This window comes from Carassius auratus, unplaced genomic scaffold, assembly GCF_003368295.1.
Source record: "Carassius auratus strain Wakin unplaced genomic scaffold, ASM336829v1 scaf_tig00001881, whole genome shotgun sequence".
Lineage (NCBI taxonomy): Eukaryota > Metazoa > Chordata > Actinopteri > Cypriniformes > Cyprinidae > Carassius > Carassius auratus.
In genome coordinates this window covers 42,824-62,103 of record NW_020523411.1, presented here as the reverse complement: position 1 = coordinate 62,103, position 19,280 = coordinate 42,824, and the positions used below count along the sequence as shown (strand labels likewise).

At 36.3% G+C, this 19,280-nt stretch overlaps 1 long non-coding RNA gene across 1 annotated transcript; it reads left to right on the top strand.

The window, feature by feature from the left end:
- The first annotated feature begins 2,791 nt into the window (after positions 1 to 2,791).
- LOC113069628 (uncharacterized) lies at positions 2,792 to 18,227 on the top strand. The gene is made up of 3 exons (XR_003279773.1): positions 2,792 to 3,114; positions 17,034 to 17,715; positions 17,800 to 18,227. It is a non-coding gene; the product is annotated as an uncharacterized LOC113069628 (long non-coding RNA).
- Positions 18,228 to 19,280: the final 1,053 nt, after the last annotated feature.

Genomic DNA, 19,280 nt, shown 5'->3' with positions numbered 1-19,280 from the left:
AATATTGACTTTATACAACATCACCATCCTCCTCCGTTCATGAGAGTACCACAACATATTTGTGCATTGTTGCTGATGTAGAACATGCATGCGTCGTGTTATTCTCTTTAATGGAAACAGAGGGTAACTCAGGGAGAAGAACTGTTAAATATTTTTTTTCTTTGCAAAAACAATTATGTCACAAGGACTATTTTATTGTTATCCTTAATACCTTTTTTGGACTTCAATGCGTAAGTTGCATTACTGTCTAGAAAGCTCTCGGAATTAATAAAAAATAACTTCATTTGTGTTCTGAAGATGAACTGAAGCTTTTACGGTTTTAAAACAACATGAGGGTTAGTAATTAATGACAGAATTTTCATTTTTGGGTGTACTATCCCCGATTTAAAATGACAATGAATTTAGAGAATTTACCTGATCCATAACTGACAGGATGTTTGTGATCTTCTGTGACGCTGCTACTTTTTATTTTTTTTTATTTATTTTTTTTGACAATTTTGAGAAGCTGGGTTAAGAAATTATGAAGCTGGCCCATTGGACACCAAAGGGATTGTTGTAATTCTGCAGCTATCTAATAAAACATTAAAAGTACAAATCAGGTTAGCTGCTGAAAATGGATATGCGTGTTTGTGGCCATAGTGTCCATGTACCAACCTGAAGTGTTTTAAAAGCTTTGATCTGGATGTGTGATAAGATCCACAATCTCTGCACAGCCACATATGGGTCTAAAAGCAGAACTCCAAAACTCTGTGGGGGGGGGGGGGGGGGGGGTGAGTCACCAATAAATAATAATAATGAAAAAATAAATAAATTGTATAAGTTAAATATAAGAATATATATATAATATATAATAAATATAATATATATATAAAACACTGCCAACTAGTAAAAATGTGTTGGATAACTTAACAAACAAGATTGCACTCTTCCTAAACAGCAATTTATGTCATTTTCATACTTTGTGTTAGGGAATTTAAATATTATCAAAGTTCAACAAGTATAAAACATTACATAAGAGTGAAAACAAAGAATGTAACATATCAATTACTTTAGGGAACGCTTTGTTTGTTGACAGCAGACAATCTTGCCTGTCACTCATCCTGTGGCTATGTGGAAAGTTTCTCTGCAGACCTACAAGGGAAAACTATGCATACCATGTAATGTACAACTCCATGCAAGTGCAAACGGTGTCAAGCATAACTCATGCCTAAATGTATTTTCATCTCACTGAGAATATTGGTGTGGACATTATGTATGATGTGCTAGAAGGAGTCGCACCTCTTGAGGTCAAATTGTTGCTGCTGCATTTCATTTAAGAGGAGAAATGTTTTTCTCTTGAACTATTAAGTGAAAGAATAGCAGTGTTTGACTATGGCTATGGAAATCAAAAAAAAATTAACAATCTGAGGACATCTGAAAATGCTATTAAGCAGACTGCATCACAGATGTTGTGTTTACTACTAGTCTTGCCTTTTCTTTTAGGTGCTTTAATTGATCCAAAGAGCCCACATTGGCATCTTTTCCTGTTGTTGGGGGAAATATGTGACATGATTTTTGCACCGGTTACAACAACTAATAATAGATCACCATACATAATTCATGTCTCTTTATTCTGATAGAAATCTAATTATCAAACAGAATTACGTGGCACATTACCTGAGTATTGTTACTTTATTTGGACCACTTTCCAAGTTGTGGTGCATGAGGTTTGAAGCCAAACATCACCCTCTTATGTGACAGGCCAAAGCAGTATGCAACTTTCCAAATATTTAAAAAATGCTGGCTCATTAACATCAGATTCAGCAAATGTACCACTAGAAATTGAGCTCACCGCTCAATTTTGAATTGACTGTGCCAAATGATTTCCCAGTTGTGATTTCATCTTTGTAAAAGGCTGACAAATTGCTTGACAAGTTATACCATTTTGCAAGTTATACTTATACCAGTTCAGTTCATGCGACTAATAATATCAGTTTTTTGGGGACAACATAATGGACGGGATGAGTTCTGACTTTAAAAGCAGGTGAGAACCGTTATTTGGTGAAGTTGTACACATTATTCCCCAAAGTCAAAGAGAATGTGTGTTCTGTTTTGTTTGTAGTTTATGAGTTTAGCAGTTAAGGTTTAGTTGGGGCATCTCATATGCTGAAGATTTTGGTTTTGGTTTTATTTTTATATTTCTTTATTTGAGTACCTAGTTTAAAAATGTGTCAGTAGGATTGTTTTGTTTTCTTTCATTAATTTGGTTGACACTCCTGTTTTTGTTTTATTTTCTATAGTTAGACATTGTTAAACTTAAACCACATGCGTTTTCTTTTGAGACGTTCAGTAGTCTTTCTACTACTGAATAGTATAGTTTTTGATCCGCACCACACCTAGTAACACTTGTACCACTTAAATGTTATACGGTATCATCCTATTTAACATCAAGCTTGTAACATTTGGGGGCAGCTGTGGGATATTATGATCAGTCTTTTATTGGGATGATATGTGGGACATTGTTGCTGGTGTGATGAAGGATCAACTCTGAATAGAGGTAGGCTACTGCTGGGGTAGTATGTTGGAGGCTGTTTAGTAAATAGGTAGAGCGTCATTGGTATGGCTGATTTTAACTTAGAATGTATTGTTAGTGCACCAAATGTCGAACAATAAGATGCGAGCAGAAAGGATGATTTGTTGAGAGTTGACGTCCATTTCTAAATGTTAGTCTCTAGACAACAGTTAAAACATGATATTAAGAGAGTCATTGTGCAGCATTTAAGGGAACGAGGGGTGTTGGCTGGTAGTTCTCCTGCCGTTGACGGTCGCTCTTCTGGGTTAGGCAAGTGGGAAACGGGTGGGGCTGTTTGGGCGGAGGGTTGCGAAGCCAAAGCTGCTCTGCCGCCTTTCGAACCTTTTTCTCTGGAGGTGATGCTCGCCTCAAACTGCGTCTTGCGAGAGATAAGCGGAAAATCACGCCGAAATGGAACTACGACTTGAAACTGGAATTGGAAATCGAGACGAAAACGAAAGCCAAGCTGCGAGAGCTTGAGTTGAATGAGGCCAAAACCTGTGAAACCTGTGCAGAATGCTGCACCTTCTACTGACTTTGTATAATACTGGCGTACGTTTGATGTGAGTAAACATATATCTCTTGTACCTCAATTTAGGGAAGCTGAGGTTAATTCTTATTTTACGGAACGACTTGCCTCCGCTCTTGAATGGCCAATAGATGTTTGGCCTTTGCTTTTGCAATAGGTTTATTGGCAAGGCTCAAGAAGTAGCCTATGTACTGCTCTGTCTTTGGAAGACAGTTTTGATTATGACGTTGTGAAAATGGCAATTTTTGCAACGTTTCACGAGCCATAAGAAACATTCATCTCCGACGTTCTTATAATTCGCGAGAGAAAAATTTGTATTGTTTGACAAATGGTATACATCAAATAGGGTGACAGATTTTCAGGCGTTGCGCAATTTAATTATCTTGGAGGAATTTAAGAGTTGTATCCCTGACCGTATTCTGGTGTACTTCAACGAACAAAAAGTAACTGTTTTTGTCTCAGGCATCTGTTTGTACTGATGAGTTTATATTGACCCATATAAATGTTTTACTCCGGTCTCTGGTTGTCAAGAAAAGTTCAAAAAGTATAATGGCTGATGCTTTGTCAAGAACTTAAAAGAAGATGGGAGTAAAAAATAAAACTAGACGTTTTTTTCTTCTTAACCTATAGTTTGTCTTAAGGGGAAGAGTGTTAAGTTCCACGTGTGTTTTTTTTTTTTTTTTTTTTTTTGTATAGCAATTTATTTTTATTTTTTTTCACTCTCCGGTCCCTTTTGTGTTGCTGCTCCGCTTCTAGGTCGTGATTGGATCAAGCGACTGTCAATCATCATAACGACGTCATGATGCCAGCTGTACTTGGCTGTACTTGAGGACGCGAGCTGATTTTATGTGTATGCGTGCCAGCGTACCTCGTGTTCCAACACGATCTCCTGATGCTACGTGTATCTTTCAGTGGGTCTTGTTTTGGTCTAGATTTGTTTCTTAGCCATTGACCTATCGAATTCTTAGCAAAAGCTTAGGATTTAGAGTTCCAGCCTGATTAAGGGTCAAGTTCCCAGCAAGCAATTTTCGGTTTAAAAGACGTCTATTAGCCATCTAAACACAGCCCAGACGTCTAGGCTAAAACAAGGCTGAATTTGGGCTGTCAGTGAAAATTTAATAGACGTCTAACCATAAAAATCGAATAGACAGATTATGAATGCTTACATAATAGACAACAAAAAAAATACCTAAAATATTTTTGTTAACTAAATATAACATGTTCTTCTCATGAATAGCAATTAAAACAAAAAAAATTTTTCACAAAAATAAAACTTTTATTAAAAAAAACCATTTTATTAATGAAAACTTGAAACAATATTTAAAACAATATTGAATACAAAATGAAAAACATAAGAAATAATGTATGAGCCTTAATACCCAAACCAACCCCCACCCCACCCACTCTCCCTGGTGCTTGTTTAAAATACTCCATGGCCTTCCTCAAGTCTAATTCAGTTGCCATTGGGAAGTTGGTCATCACGGCATCTGGCAAGAAATAAAAACAATAAACACGATAAACAGCTTTTTTGGACAACATCATGTTATATTAATTACATTAATTGTGATGGAGAATCTTTCAATTTTACTTAGATCATTGGTTCCCAACCTTTTCAACTCGCGGCCCACACAACCACACACATATGTTTGCGCGGCCCATAGGCCCACTTCAAAAAAATTAACTGACCCCGCTATTGTTGGGTTAATAATTTAGTACTCAGAAGCTAGATTGTTAACTGTATTTATTGAATGAACTAGGGCTGTGCGATATGGACAAAAAAAACTATAGCGATTTCTTTGATCAATTTTGCGATTGTGATACACACCGATATGCTTTTACAGTCATAAATGCATTCAGGATTAATTTGAAACATATTTCCAAAAGAAAACCAATTAGAGCTTTATCAAAAAGTTCTAGAACAGACATAAGTCAAAATTATCACTATAGTAAAGATTTAAAAATGTATAGACTTAAGGCAAAAAAAAATGGCCATGCATTGTTCATAGAGCTCATAAATTGTAGCGGTGCTTCAGGTCTTTGCAGAGTGTATACAGTATGTGTATGCGGTCAGCAGCGAGAGTGCATAAATATAACGCGAAAGCACATTAAAATAATGCACAACTGCGAATCTGCTGCGGAGAGAGTGTGCGCACTTAAAACGTGTCCTGTGCGCTCACAACTCTCTCTATGCTGATGTGTTAGATATTAATTATTTTCATACATTTTTATTTCTAGCCTTTTACCGCGTGCAGTGTGAACGCTCTGATCCATTAACATGGGCTCAGAAAAAAAGAAAGTGTGTGAACCTGGAGTTAGGCATATGCCCACTCTGTTCTCTTCTCGCACTAGGCGCAATGCATTCTGATTGGATCGGATAGCATACTACGGGAGGTCAGGCCCGTGGAAAATCGTGCTATAAAGCGATTTAGAAATCGTGCACGCTCAAATCGTGATTTTATGACGATTTCTTTTAATCGCACAGCCCTAGAATGGACTGGAAATGAACAGAAAATAATGGCGGCACACCTGCAATACCACCACGGACCACAGGTTGAAAACCACTGACTTAGATGATAGGGCTCTGTAATATAGAGCTGACGTTTATACAGTAGTCTCAGTATATACTGATTTGGAAAATATGTTTATATTTTAACACTGACTGATGTCATAAAGAAAAACATGAAATCATTAAAATAATGATATTATATATCACCTTTAAGCCTAAAGGCAGACATAAGCTCTCTGAGCAATGTTTACATGCAAACACACGCACATACCTGTAATGACCGGGAACAGAGTCGTCTACTCAAATGCTGCCTTCTGCAGTGTACCACACCCCTTCATGTTAAAAGTGCACATGAGACAGTTTTGCAAAACCCTAAAACATAAAAAATTGGAAATAAATACTGACATGACATCATTGTGAACACATTAAAGAATTGAGTATGGACACCACAATGTTTGATTAATGTGGCACGTTTTGAAGGCTTTACCTGTCCATCATCCTTCTGTTACAGTCTTTGATGTTTCTTCCTCCTACTGTGCACAGTTTTGACCCCTGAGTAACACATGTCAATGTCAAGCAGATAGAAATATATGCTTCAGTGTACAAGTGTGCAATGTACTTCAATGTAAAATGCTAGATTTATAAAGAACTGAAAGTTTTAGGGCCTCTCAGCTCAGCTTTCTGTCTCCAGTGACAAAACTACATTTGGAGAATAAGGATTCAGTTTTTATATGGAACAAACTGCCAGAAGCTGAAAAACTTTACTATCTGCATCTAATAATTTCTGCGAATTATTAATCTCTCACATTGCACTTATTACAGTGTGTTTAGAGGTATGTAAATGCATAAAGTTGACTGAGGAATATGACTGGTACAAACATTTTATGCCTTCCAAAGTCGATATAAAAACATTTAGAACCCATATCTTGGTGATCTCCATCGGGATATGAAGAGATTTTCAACCAACATAACACAAAGTGCTTTTGAACTGAATCCATTGTCTTTGATATAACCACAAAATAGCGTACTCTAGATACCCTGCTATCTCCTATAATTTCCTGGTCCCTACAAGATATCTATACCAGGTCAAATCTAATGGCGCTAGCGGTATTGTTTATCGCAAGATCTGTCCGAATTCTCTACCAACTTCCAAGTCTCGCGTTGGCAGTGGCCATCTCTCAGTAGAACAAATTGCCATCTACAGGTTGGGATATGTAATTGCATGTTTATTTAACAAAGTAAAAAAATCTAATCGGGAAATGCCACAGATTGCCTTGATTTCACCCATACACAGCCTGTCCAATTCTAAGATAAATCGTGGCTCCAGATGTCTCGAAATAACACTTTTTGTCTAGATATTATTGATACTGGGAACATGATGGGAACCATCTCATGTGCTGCCTGGGCAAAAACTGTCATATATTTCGCAACTTGCAAAAATGACATAAAACCAAATTCAAGGTTATATGAGACATAGCCAGATATCGGGTCATTTTTATTTTTGCCTAATTCAATATTTAATAATATGCTGTAAAATAATTACATAAACTATATAATAATTCTAATTGCAATTTGATAACATGCGTGGTCAAAACTTACATGTAAACAATTTTAAAGCTATTTTAGTAATGCTCATCGCTGGTATAGGGCTATAGCCAAGCCATTAAAATTAGATAACATATAGCCCCAATTTCTCCCAAGGGATAAAAGCAGACTATACGTAGCCTGTCCAGAGCAAAAACGTGACTACATATAGACCAGGTCAAGAAATTACACTTATATTTTTTTTAGATGTTATTGACGCTGCAAACATAATGGGATATGAATCATGCACTGCCTGGACAAAAATTAGTGGCTCATTTTGGACTATGAGTGGGCTACAACTAGCTGCTCTGATGAAGAGTTACATAGTGGCTACACTCAAGATACTTATTGAACATGTCAAAGAAATTAAACCAAACACCTTATAAACGCTGTTGACTTTGATTACATGATGTAATATTAAATATCGGACAAGTTATTTTGCCAAAAAATTACTTTTAACCAAATTCTGGGTTAGTTGGGCCAGACTATATCTGGTCTATAGTTAACCGAGACGGTGAAATGACAACTATTGCTTGCTGGGTTCAAAGTTAACGCATGCATTGATACAAATTATTTTGTGGTTAAGTAAATACTAAATAAAAAATAATAATTTCTACATTAAATAATTTAGTTATGGCAAGAATAAAAAAAAGAAAGTAAATTCTTTGTTAGTACTCAATTTAAGTTCGTAGAAATTAAAGTTGGAACTCATAAGTATATGTTACTCGGAACCTTTTGTTATGTTTACAAGGATTCCTTCAGTAAATATCAAAGTTTTGATCCCATATTTCCCATCATGCACTGGGGCATAAATAATAATAATAATAATATTAATAAAAACTATTTTTGTGAGTTGTAATTTAATTGTTTTATGGCTGCTTTTGATGTTAGGTTTAGTAGCAAGCTGTTTTGTGACATATGAAGTTTATTTTCTACTCAAAATGACAAATTCATACTCAGACACTATTCACTGATTCTTACCATCATTGTGTATGGTGTAAGTATTGCGGTCTGATATGATTGCATTTTATCTTAAAAGGATAACATTCTGTGCCCGGTTCCCCAAAAAGTTTTATCGCTAAGTAGTTCTAAACCTATTCCTTAACCTTTCTCTTAACCTCATGGCACGATTCCCGACACGTTCGTACGCTAAGTATATCTTCTGTAAGTCACACTTTCGTAGGGTTGGTCTGGACCATTCGTAAGCTCTCTTTTAGCGTTGTTTGAGCTCAAGACGCTAGTCGCCGCCACTGGGCAGACTTTAAAAATAAACGCAGCGCAGTACAAGTCAAACTGTGGTATGACAACAATGATCTTATGTTATGCACATTTTAAGACTAATAATAAAATATGTTCGCAATGGATACAGGCCTATTTATGAAGTTGACTTTATGTGGTATCAGAACTAATATGGTGGTAATTAGCCTAGGCTATTTCGTAATGCCATTAAAGCGTTTAAATTGGCAATCACTTTTGATAATTTAAATCTGGCAAACGATTTGGCTCTAAATGGCTAAGATCTATAAATGGGTAATCATGGTGGTGTCCAGTAAGCGACCAACTATGGCGGAGATCCAACTTGTCCTTGTATTGAATCAAAGACGGCGCAGGCCGCGGAGTTCATGTCAGTTATTTTATTCGGCAAAACTTAAGCCCTTTTGACATTTTGCCTGACGTGGCTATATTTAAAAAAAAATCGCCTCCCAAGACAACTCATTATGGAGCTGCTGGACCTTCTCAGACCTGAAGTCCAGCTGCTTGCAGCGCTACGTTTTTTTTTTTTTGTTTTTTTTTTTTTGCTACAGGGAGCTTCATCGAGGTCGTGGGAGAGGGCTACGGACTAAGGAAGACCTCGGTGTGGAGGTGCGTCCACACTGTCACCAAGGCCCTTCTGCGCCATGCCGGGATTACATCCGGCTGCCGGCAACACGTCAGGAGGTCCAGGAGGTGCACTATGTCTGTCATGCCATTGCTGGCATCCCCAGATTCTTGGGCCTGGTGGATGACACACTCATCCCTATAGCCAGTCCATCAGTGATTGATCAGGCGTACATATCGGGTGCCCATTTTTACGTTGCTTCCCCACCATATTCTGTTTCTAACTCTCTCTCTCTATGTTAATTATAGATAGGTTGATTTTTATTGAAAACATTAACCAATGACCATCAATGCCAATTCTGATTGTAAAGTATATCTTACCATTAATATAAAAGTGTATTACATAATTTTAGATGTCTTTAAACCCATGTCAAGAAGCGGCACAAGTGGCACAACGGGATAAGGAGGGTGGATGATCAGCGAGGGATACCCGGTTCGTTTAACCGTAACATATCGTGTGAACATTACTGCCATTAGATCGTTTAATTTATAGTCTATATTTTACCGATAACTTAAACTATAGTTAAAATAAATGTTACTGGAATAATTTGAGGAATGTTTCATTTGCATAGAACGTGTTGTCTTTCTTAACGCTGTAATGCACCTTCGCTTGAAGTGGAAAAGCGATTCCTGAGCCATCGATGCCAACAAATTCAGCACCCTCACTTTGGACAGCGCCTATGTAAGGTCGGACGTAACAAGGCAGCGTGTTAAGAAGCTTCCTTAGGGACACACCGTGGAACGCACTTAGGAACATAAACAACTTTGGTAAGATATATCTTCTTAGCACGCTAAGAATGAGCGTTATCGGGGGATCGGGCCCTGGTTTGACTGTATATTTAATTTTTACAGTGCTATTTTAAATTTAATTATTCGGTTTCTATTATTTTCTATTCGGACACTTACACATTTGAAAAAAAAAAAAAAACTTTAAAACTGTGTAAATAGCACAAACAAATAAACAGAACGAACATACAAATTAAACACTTTCAGACAGGGCCCACTGGTACAACCTGCACCGGGGTCCTGCTAACCCCTGCTACGGCCCTGGGTGCATATGAACCCGGGCAGTTTGGGGACATGCCGAGCTGGGGGAAACTTCTGAATAAAACAAGGGAACGAATAGAGCCCTTTATGGGCCGGGCCGTTGTCCAACATATTATTAGAATTCTTGGCCCGAGTCTGACTGCATACCATGACTTTTTTTCTCTCTCTCTTCCCTATTACCCAGCTATTAAAATAGTTTCGTTTTGGTTATAATAGAAACGTTGTCATATTTATTTTTGTTTCCTTATTAAGTTAATTTAGAAATAAGTTTGGAACACTTTGTGTTTGGTAAATTCAAGTTCGAGCAAACGGCAGACAGTGAGTTGAACATTATGTTTGATCAATTTAGCCTTCTCAAACCAACACGACTTGCCCTAAAATAAACAGACATAATACTCATACGTTCCACAGCATTAATTCAAACATTTAACCTAAATAAACGAGCACTGTTAGGTGTATCCAATCGTTTGTGTGGAGAGTGAGCGCTTTGCAGGACATGGAGGAGACAGCTTGCTTTTATTTTAATGATAGTAACAACTTAAAAATAAGGCATTCGGAAATAAATATATTTCTGATAAATATATCTATGCTTTTTGCGTTTTAAATTACTATTTTAAAACGAAATAATTCCAATCGAAAACAAAAACTCTTTCATTATGTAATCCTAAAGATGCATTTCTCTCTAAAGTCATGTACAAAAAACAGGCAAGTCAGTATCGTCAAATTCATTTTTGCAACATTGACTCAGAAGACATTGTTTTATTAAGAAATAATTCAAATATCTCGGCATTTCGTTTGTTTATTTTTTATTTATTTATGTTTTGTTTGTTTGTTCTTGGGCCGCTGTGCCAAAATTGTGTTTAGATTCAGTAGCCTATATAATGCAGCATTTTGGACCACTGAATTAATAAGATTAACATCATAATATTTTAAGAAAAAAAGTCAAAATTACGATAGTAAAAATATATTACATTGTGAAGTAATACAATTTTTAATATATATATTTTTTTTTTACTAACTCTGATTGATCGATTCATGAGACATTAGTTTGTATTAAACTGTTCTGGGTTGGGTTTCCCGTTAACGATTGATCTTAAGCGCGTAATTTTGCGATCGTTCGTTATTGTTTCACGTGCGTTTCCCAAAAATGCACTTAACACAGTCACAGCTGTGCTTTATACTTAGGTGTCGCTCTCCGTTTGTCAAGTGCTGAAATGTCACCTTATAGAATGACTCTTAATTGTAGTACACGTTCGCTTATTGACGTTAGCCTAATGCTGCGTTGACAACTTGTATATAATAACTATAATACAATACAATATTATATTATAGTCTATAATATTATACTATACATATATATATATATATATATATATATATATATATATATATATATATATATATATAAAATTTAAATGTGTATTTCTGTTTTTTCTGCCCTTTTAAATTATTTAATTTATAAATTAATAGAAAAATAAATAAAGAAAACGACGATAAAGTGTACAATAAAGCACAATTAAATCCTTATATTATAATCATATTGCACTTGAATCAAGTTGGTGTACTTGTCCTGCAGGTGATCACATAAAAGGGCCCGGTTCCCCGATGACGCTCATTATTAGCGCGCTAAGAAGACCTCGACAGATATATCTTACCAAAGTTGTTTATGTTCCTAAATGCGTTCCCCGAAGTGTCCCTTAGGAAGCTTCTTAACACGCTGCCTCTTACGTCTGACATTACAAGAGCGCTGTCCAAAGTGAGGGTGCTGAAATAGTTGGCATCGATTGCTCAGGAATCGATTCTCCACTTCACGCGAAGGTGCATTACAGCGTTAAGAAAGACAACACGTTCTATGCAAAAGAAATATTCCTCAAATTATTCCAGTAACATTTATTTTAAGATAGTTTAAGATATCAGTAAAACATAGACTATAAATTAAATTATCAAATGGTCAGTAATATGTTCACACGATATGTTGTTACGGTTAGACGAACCAGGTATCCCTCGCTAATCTTCCACCCTCCTTATCCCGTTGTGCCACTTCTTGACATGGGTTTAGCGACTAATTATAATTATGTAATACACTTTTATATTAATGGTAAGGTACTTTACAATCAGAATTGATAGGCAAGCAGCTGCAATTACTTCTTCGTTTGCAAGATTTGAATTATTAAAAGTGATTGCCAATTTAAACGCTTTAATGACATTATGAAATAGCCTAATTACCACCATATTAGTTCTGATACCACATAAAGTCAACTTAATAAATAGGCCTGTATCCATTGCGAGAATATTTTATTATTAGTCTTAAAATGTCCATAACACAACCATTGTAGAGGCACAGTATTGTCAACATACCATAGTTTGACTTGTACTGCGCTGCGCTGATTTCTAAAGACTGCTGTACAGTGGCGGTGAGTCACCGCCAGTGACTAGCGTCTTGAGCTCAAACAACGTTAAGAGATAGCTTATAAATGGTCCAGACCAACCTTACGAAAGTGTGACTTACAGAAAATATACTTACTTTGAGTTTTTGTGCATTCATTGACCGACTATGCAGCTACCACTTTAAAACTCCAGTAAGGTAACAAAGACATAATTTAAGTAATCCACGTGACTCCAGTGGATTAACCTCAAATTTCTGAAGTGATGTGAGTGCTTTGTTTAAAACATGACATGCGATTGAGATTGATAGATTAATATGGTCACACTTTATTTTAAGGTCCAATTCTCACTATTAACTAACCATTAACTATGACTTTTGCCTCAATTAACCCCTTATTTGCTTATTAATAGTTTATAAGGTAGTTGTCACGTTTAGGGTATTGGGTAGGATTATGGATGTCATGCATTATATGTACTTTATTAGCACTAATAAACAGCCAATATGTTAATAATAGACATGCTAATAAGCAAGTAGTTATTAGTGTGAAATGAACCCTATACTAAAGTGTTACCATTAATATTTTATAAATATTAATATTTTTCTGCAAACAAAGCATGTATTAAATTATGTCTTTATTACCTTACTGGGGCTTGAAAGTGGTAGCTGCATAGGCGGTCAATGGATGAACAAAAAACTCTCAGATTTCATTAAAAATATCTTAAATTGTGTTCCAGAGATGAATGAATGTCTTGCAGGTTTGGAACGACATGAGGGTGAGTAATGACAAATTTCATTTCGGGTGAACTAACCCTTTTAAAACTGACCCTGCGAAACAGGTTTCTTCACATATTCTACATTTTTAAAGGCTTATAACATTTAATAATGAAAATCACATGTACCATGAAAATTACGTTTTGTTACAAGGATATTCTATATCTCCAAAATTGTGGTTGAATGCAAACACTGTTTTTATATCTAATTTCGTGAGTAAGTGTACAGTATGTGAAGGGAAATGTGAATGGATGAGTGACTGCAACCAAAGAAGAAATAATGAACACTTACATTGAAGTTGACTATCACTGAACACAATGATTTTCTCATTGTCATTAGAGCTGGCAAAGAGTTATTTGTTTCTGAAATTTTGGCTTGAAAGTTGATGAATAAAAACATCACATCAGAGAGTGTGAGTAGGGTAGAGTAAAATCCTCTCCCACTAAACAGTGAACAATTTGTTCCTTACTCCGTGAACTCTGACCGAACATTTCTCGCCACCAGTTTTCATCAGCAATTTTTAGAGTACTTCAAATGTACATTTGTCCTTCTTGGGGTAAGTGATATTCAGGGCATAAAGAAGCCACAATAGAACAGCAAAGGCATTTGACATGTCCTTTAAGCTTTAAGCAAAATCTGCTCCTCTAACACCACAGCCACATCAATTATTTCCTTTGGGAGGAGGTTTGCAGTGTTCTCCTCTGTGACCACCAAGAGTCCAAAAATTCATCCCCTTCACCACTTCTTCCTCATCAGTTGGCTTATAAGAGAAAAAGGAAATTACTATGAATCACAAAATTACAAAGCATTTGTAGGTTAACAATGAATGAGTTTTAAACAGAGGTGTGCTTGCATTAGAATAAGGGTATGTGAATAATCTATAGTACAATTAAAGGTAAATATTCTTTAATGTTTTAATTATTTTAATACATTTATGTCTTGTCAACATAAGTTGAAAATAGCTTAAATTATTTAATTTACTCCAAATAACTTTACAGTCTACCTGGGGTAGACCCCCTCCCCTGAAAAAAAAGAGACATGACACTAGTAATGTAACTCTAAAATTATTTAAACTTTAAGCTTTTCTTTGCAGTCTAACAAAGTGCAATGTATGAATAAAATATTTAAAATCACAAAAATAGACTTTACTTGGCCTGGACGATATATTAGTTTAAGAGATGGTTTGGAGTCCCCCCCCCCCCAGAAGCCTTTTTTCCCTTGGTTGAACATTATTAAAGTTAAAGCTTATGTAGTGTTATCAGTCGAATGGCTAAATGCAGGCGCTAACTGATCCATAAAGTTGTATCAATGTACTCATAAAACGAGGCATTGAAAAGTTTAGTACATTGACTAGTTAGTACAAACCAGAACCAGTTTGTATAGCCAGTAGAAAAAAATCCTTAACATTAAGCCCTGATGTTATTCTATTTAAACAAACATGAGATTTACATACCTCACAAATTCTGATAAACTTGGAGGTTCCTCTTTAAGGAGGTAAGGAAGCCCAGGAAGGACACCTGCTCTTCTACGTTGGTTAGAGCTCTGCAATGTACAACATTGTTTCAAATAAAAACTTGTAGTCATAAGTCACTTAAGTCAAGGGCAAACAGTGTGCCAGGAGGGGGCCAATTGAAAATTCAAGGAATAAACTGAATGGAAAATAATACATCAAATTATGTTCTCAAAATTTTGAAGCTGTTTTCCAATGCAAATATCAAAATTTTTCTTAAAGAGTTCACCCAAAAAAAGAAAATTATAATTTATTAAAGCTCCCGTTCTTCGTGATCCCATGTTTTAAACTTTAGTTAGTGTGTAATGTTGTTGTTAGAGTATAAATAATATCTGTACAATTCTAAAGCTCAAAGTTCAATGCCAAGCAAGATATTTTATTTAACAGAATTTGCCTACAAAAAACCTTGGACTACATCTCTCTAGTTCCTGCAATAATGACGTAACTAAAACAGTTTTTTGACTAACCTCCACCCACATGAATACACAAAACGGGGGCGTGGCCTTGTTGCGCTCCGACGCAGAAGAGGAAGAGCTGTGTTTGTGTTTGTCACCATGTCGTCGGAATGCTGTTATTTTCATCTCAGAGTACAATCATCTTTGTTTGGGCTTCCCAGGGACGCTGTACTTGGAGATGAATGATTACAGTTTATGTTTAACTCAGTTCCAGAAAATTATAATCCACATGTAAAACTATGTGCAGCAAATTTTGCTGAGGACAGCTTTCTCAATCTCAATCAGTTTAATGCCGGATTCGCACAAAGATTATTCTTGAAAGATGGAGCAGTTCCCTCTTTGTCTGGAGAAGGCGTTGTTTATGGACCACAATTAGTAAATGTATTTTATTATTTAAGTTGGTGCATTTAACAGTTTCTGTAACTTACACAAAATTACACAAAGGGAAACGCTGTTTAGCTTTGTTAACTAGATGTTAGGGCTGTGCAAAAAAATCAAATGCGATTTTCATGCGCATCCCATCAGTAAAACCGCTCCTGTGATTATAAGTAAATCTACAGCACGTGCGTTCTTTTACTGTCTATGGTTCAGATCAGGATTGCCAGGATTTCAAAACAAATCCACTTTCTCAAAACTACTCCAAAACTAACCCAATCGCGTTTCCAGGAGGGCAACGTGCTCTAAGATGGTGTCGAATCAGAACACAGGAACCGCTGGCACAATCAGAACTCGTTACGTATTTCTGAAGGAGGGACTTTATAGAACAAGGAAGACATCAACCCATTTTTATGACAGTGAAAACAGCGGTATACAGATAGGTGAATTGTGTGAAAAATACTGTGTTTTTTTACACGCGAAACTTGAACACGTTATATTGCACACTAAACACAATCAAAGCTTTAAAAAAAGCATGAAAAATGTGACCTTTAATCTCCCTCCTGTCGTTCTATTCCATAAAAAAGTGTGCATCTTCATGACACGAATGACACGAACGATAACCCAAATCTCTGACACCCAAGAAAGCATCAAATCAATCCATATGAATGGAGCCGATAAATCTACTTTTTGGGCCAAACTGTTCGGTGAATTGTAAGGAGCAGTTTCAGTTATATTTCCACTTGAACTCCGTTAGGCATGGTCTGATGAACTGTTCTTGATCCAAAACTCTTAGCTGAAAACAATGAACATGCTGTAGAACACCTGGAGTGACGTTGCTGCTCAGGATTTGGTCGTTTGTCTTTTGCCTAGCCACCAGTTTCTCTGTAGCTGGCCAACATGCTATTTGAGTGAAGTAAGCAAGTTAATAGTAAAATTAAATGTAATATTACATTTTTCATAACATGGGTGCTGTTTACATCAGGTACGATATCTTAACTATTTCATTACTAAGGCAATAACTGACGCATTTATGTTGCATTCAAAAGAGCTCTGTTAACAACCCAACAGCGAAAAATTAAACCATATCCATATTGGCACGGAATGGAATGGTTAAGCATTGAGAATTAAGAATGATTTGGCCTGACAGTGAAAGTCGGCTCAAGTCTTCAAAAGAGACATGATTACTATATGACCAACTGTCTAAAGTTTTGGGTAAATAGACATTCCGTTAAAGGACAGAAATTTGTCGGATTTCACTGAAAATATCTTTATTTGTGTTCTGAAATTAAACAAAAGTCATGGGTGAGTAAATGATGACATGAATTTCATGTTTGGGTGAACTAACACGATGGCATGGCAGTGTAAGCAGGACATATAACACTCAAAACTGATCATCCACATTTCCCTGCTAATATTGTTTTTATTTGGTTTTATACAGGTGTCTGATGTTGGTGCAGTCTGGGCACTAGTGTCTGTTGGCTTGTTGACTATCACTAGCCGCGTTTCCACTGTCTGGCTTAAACCGTGTGTGCTAGTGCGTGCCAGGGCCAGTCGCATTTCCATTGTCACTTCCGGGGCTTGATCGTGCCTTGTCGGGGCTTCTAACAGCTCGGGTTTTTTAGCCCGACGAAAACCTTGGGCCAAAGCGGGCCAACTGAGGCTAGAGGCATGGTCAAAGTGAAAGGTGGAGCTTTCTCCGGTAAGCGAGTATTATGTTGTGCAAAGAATTCCAACTAAACTTAAAATAGAGAATCGCCAGTACTGGTCTGTGGAAGATACCAGGGCTCTTCTTAGCATTTGGGCAGAGGACAATGTACAACGCCAGTTTGACGGGATCTGCAGGAATGAAGATGTAATGAAATACATTGTTGCTGAACTCGCAAAGTTAAGTATCCAGCGAGTTCGAGAGAAATTAAAGAAATTACGGGCACAGTATAAAGTCATAAAAACACACAATTGACAAAATGGTGCCCAGAGAAGGTGATTGCATATTTTTATGTTTTCTTACCAGTAAGTAATTATAGCTAAATGTATGTTTATTGTAGAGAGACACGATGGTCCCCAAGACATTACAGTAAACAGAGGGGGATCACATCGCTTTCCACGAAGGACCAGAACAGGTCATGTACCTGCTGAATCGCTCAAACCATACTAGATGTGGAGCTTATTGTTCACATACTTTTCTCCCCTTTTTTGTATTTCAGAAAGTTGAAAACATAAAGCTGCTAATTTGGCATCAAGGAAATTTTTGCAGTGTATGCGTGACATAACACAGAAACAGCTGGAAGAAGAGCGGGAGTTGAGAAGGGAAGAAATGAACAAAGACATGATGATGAGAAGAGAGGAGCTGGATTATGAGGCACGACTCAGATGTGAAGAGATGTCTCAGAGAGAGAAGGAAGCAGATGCTTTTGCTTCTGTCTTTGCACATTTGGCAGCAGCTCTACAAAAAAAGTAGATGAACACTGCACTTGTTTTTGTGTTCTGTAAAGCAAACCTATTCATATTACTTGTTTCATATTTTAAATTTTTCTTTTAAATATTTTTTTGTCTAAATACTATATTGCACAAACACCTGTTTGTTGTGTATGCACATTTTCAAAGCACCTTTGTATTTATTCGCTGATACAAATTTCATATATAAATAAAGTTATACGTTTTCTGTTTTCCCAGAGACTATTTGAAGTTATTGCATAAGGGGCACAAGGTCCAAAATATAAACATTATTGTTGATGTAAGCATTCATTTGTTTTAGTACATATCAGTTCACAGTGCACTTACTCATGTCAGAACATAAAGTTATTTTTTGTAAATAACAAGCAAATGTCAAAGTGATAAATGTAAATGTGAGAGCATAAAAATCAAAGACATAAAATCCCAAATATGTGTCTGAGATTTTCAAACCATTAATCATCTGCTATGCAAAAAAGGTGCTATTCAAATAGAATCACACTATCAGGCAGATATTGATGTGGACAAATTATGCTGTTTTGATGGGCACATTACTTAAATGGCTCTGATGGGCACCTTTTGTTTCTGTGTAAACCAGGTCCTATTCAGTAAGAGTTATATACACTATGAACTATTGTTAAAGGCAACTACACATAGTGAAGGGAATGTCTGATGAGTGCCTTTTGTTTTTGGTCAAATGCAAATATGCTTCCATACAAATATCAGAAATTTCTGACAACATATACATTTATTTACATCATCATGAAAAAACACTTAAAAGACAACACTTACTAATGTTATTACACATCCGTACCTAAATCAGAATCAGAATCAGAATGAGCTTTATTGCCAAGTATGCTTGCGCATACAAGAAATTTGTTTTAGTGACATAAGCTTCCAGTACACAGAGACACCAACACACAGACAAAAAAAAAAGTAGGCAAATAAATAAGTGTATAAACAATTGTGCTATAAATGAAAATGGAATAGGATTGAATAAGACTCAGGGATGTACTAGGATGGAGGGGTAACAAATAAATCTAAGGATATTGCACTTTTTTTGCATAAGCATAAGTGGGGAAAATGTAACTATTCATGAGGTAGATTGCCTGGGGGAAGAAACTGTTGTTGTGCCTTACTGTTCTGGTATTTGCGGCTCTGAGGCGCCGGCCTCAAAATAAAGACATAAAAAATTTAAACTAGAAATACAACTGTGTAGTTAAGATGTCAACAT